Here is a 3,549-nt window from a genome sequence, read left to right on the forward strand (position 1 = left end):
TACAGACCAAAAAACAAGCAAAGAAAGGATAGATAGAGGATTGACAGGGTCTAAGAGAGATCGATTGCAATACTCTTTCACTCCATTTTTCACTTGGTAATAGCATGACTGAATAAGTAGTTCAAAAATGAAGCAGTTTTTTCTTTTAGTATCGTTGGGCATGAGCTCCTTGAGGAAGCTTGCGTGGTGGTCCTGCAATTGTGTCGGAGCTGCCTCCAGGTCAGCCCGCAACAGGGTAACTTCTCTGCACTACAACAAATCAAAAGTAGTAAATGCACACATTTTGGACATACAAGCATAATGGAAATTTGCAGAAATAACATGGTGTATCCAGATACAAAGTACTGATGCTTTAGGAATTTTCGAACAGAGAAAAGAATTGTAGGCGGCTCAAGCGTCAAGAGCAGAAGAGCATGGGCTCACCGAGGAAGGAGGTAGACAAACGACAGTGGTTGGCCCAGCCCCCGGCTCACCGACATGCTTCAGTTTGGGCTGGATTCATCAAAGATGTCAAGCTTATAAGCACTGCAAGAACAACCAAGATTGAGAGAATACACTGAGCACCATGTCTAATTCTCAAGTTAGTGGTTGGTCCAATAATATTACGAGGTCAGTGCTTCCATAGAAGTAACGAGATGCAAGCTTAGTTCTTAGGTTACAAATTTGTAAATACTAGTACTGCTACCAGCATTTACAAATACTGGTGAACTTGAACTACGCACACCTACTCAACTGCTCCATGCCACCATCCCGCTGCTCATCAATACACTTGCCGCCTGCTCGTTTCCGTTGGACGTACCCTGCACACACAATAGCCACCAATTAGCATGCACAAGTTCATGTACAGTAACATTACAAATTCGCAACGAAACATAAAAGGTTATGTACTTTGAAATAATTCATTTTACTTTCCAAATACTTCATTTGTTTCAAAATATGAACTTCTATATTTATTTCCTTAGAACTTATTATGATTTCCCTCCGAACTACAAAAACATGATTGGTTTACTTACCCACAAAATACTTGAAGTATGTCAAATGAAAAAACATCCCCAGGCCTGGAAGTGAGAAAACACATTACACTCATCGAGGTAGATATCATTATGTGCATACCTTGCCAGAGACCACATAGGATTCCAAGATTCTGGATGGACTTTAGCAAAGTAAAATGAGACCTTTTTCTAACCTGAGAACTACAGAAAATTAGCTTGATTTTTTAACCACAGCAAATAAACTCTTAACTACTTCTGGCAAGTATAATTGAACTGATGTGTCCTTTTTCTAGTTACTGAATTGCTAACCACTCCAAATAAACTCTTAACTAAGGCAAGTTTTTTTTGAACTGACCTTTTCCCATGTTTTTTTGGTGTGTGTCTTTTCCCAAATCTTTACCGACCCTCTTCTCTGAACTTCTATATTTATTTTTCATGAACTTTTTAAGTTACCCTAGTTGAACTTCTAGTGTTTTCTTTCTTTTACTAATTTTGATTTGTCCAATATCATCTCCGTCTGGTAGTTTCCCATCCATCTCACTATCTTCGAACTTTTGGCAATCTGGAACCTAAACTCTCTGTGAAAACACATGCTCCAGTGTAATCTGAGACGCCAACTCGATCAAAACAATCAGTACTACTCACATCTATTAACAACAGCTTGAGACGCTCATGTATAGGCTAGTGCAAGCTACTAGTACTAGGCATCCAGCATGGTTGGAACAAACAAGATGAAACAAGTGATTTAACGGAGCAGCACTACATGCATGAATAGGAACATCACTATGTACCTGGAGACCGGCCACAACAGCAAGCGACACATGGACTGAAAGCTCAAGTTGGACTGAAACTTACTCGATAACTGAAACTCCCAGGGTGGGGGTGGGATCCAGGGTGCTGCTGGCAATGAACGGCCTGGGGTGGTGGCATTGAACGGCCTGGAGTGGTGGCTGTGAACGGCCAGAGTGCTCCGGCGGCAGAGCCCCACCAGGAGATGGCGATGCAAGAAGGAGGTCGGGAAGCAGTGGTGCCAGTTGTCGGGGTCGTCCAATGCTCATGGCACAACAGTACAGGAAGTTGATTCATCATCCATCCACAGTTTTTTCCTTTTTGGAATCCATTGAACTGGAAAAAGCTACAATGTGAGCTGAAAGTATGAAAACAACATAACGTTGACGTCCAGTGCAGGGCGGCTACTTGCTCATGTACTATTTTTTTGTTTCTGTTTTTCAATGAACTTATAGGGTTATACATTTTGAACTTATAGATATTTTTTGTTGAAAGTATGAAAACAACATAACGTTGACGTCCTCAGCCAAAGAACACATCCATTAAAGAAACGCTCCAGTCACCGAACATAGAATAGCACATCCAGTTCAAGATTGACTATTGATGCATGCCTTAATAAGCAAGAGCACCAGTACAACATTAGCATAATAGTAGGTAAAATAATAGTACGGAGTTAGCCATCGATGCAAGCTTTTGACAAAGAAACTCGATAGGCACTGTGATTTTGGATGGGCAATGGCGGCGGCACATCTCTAGCGGCCAGCGGCATGCGTTTGTGAACAGGAGAGGCCTATGAACTTTTCCGCTTTCTCAACTCTGAACTTTTTGTATTCTTGCACTTGATCCTCCCCAATATTATTCTAAACTTTTTTAGTGGCTTTTGTTGGTGAGCCCTTCTGTTTCCCTAAACCTTCACAAGGTTTCTTCTCAGTATAAAGAAAACAAGAAATAAAAGTGTTATGTTCACATATGCATTAGAACAAACACCTAGCAAGCATCATTTTTGCAGACCATGTAAACATGACTTTTGCTTCTTTTTGCAAAAGGAGAAATTTTATGCAAGAGTTCTGAAAAAGTTCTCAAAAATTCTGAAAAAAAATACTGAACCAACACACCTATAATATAACAAGATCCAACGGAGGGATTAGAAAAATACAACTGTATGTGTCCTGGACAAAAAGAACAAATAGTTCAGTATATATTTATGTCGCAGTGAGCTGAAATGCTTATTATTTTTGCCGAGGACACATAGATGCATATTTTGATAATCCCTCCGTTGGATCATATTATTACATTAGAGAGATGCTCCCATATTTATTTCATATTTTTTGATAACTTTTAAACCGTTAAAAGTTTAGCGAACCTTAACTAGTTCTGTGGCAAGCTATGGTAGACACAGTTTTGAATTTATATATATATATATATATATATATATATATATATATATATATTCTAAATTGGACGAAAAGTGGCACATAAAGTTTTGAATTTATACAAATTTTGTGACACGGTCTTGATGTCACAATGAGGTTAGATGCCACATGCCACATGAGTCTGACAACTGGACTCACTATGGGGAAAATGGTCAACTGTGGTAACAATAGAACAATAACCAGGAGTAAACTGTGGAATATAGATGTGCAATGAGGGTACAATGCGGAATTTACCCTCAAATTCAGATTGTTGAGCTCGTATTTTGAGTTGACAAGTCAATTGATGGCCTAGGAGGTGTCAGTTTGTAGAAATTTAGAGCCAAGTCACCGGCTTC

Source organism: Triticum dicoccoides, chromosome 1A (assembly GCF_002162155.2).
Source record: "Triticum dicoccoides isolate Atlit2015 ecotype Zavitan chromosome 1A, WEW_v2.0, whole genome shotgun sequence".
NCBI lineage: Eukaryota > Viridiplantae > Streptophyta > Magnoliopsida > Poales > Poaceae > Triticum > Triticum dicoccoides.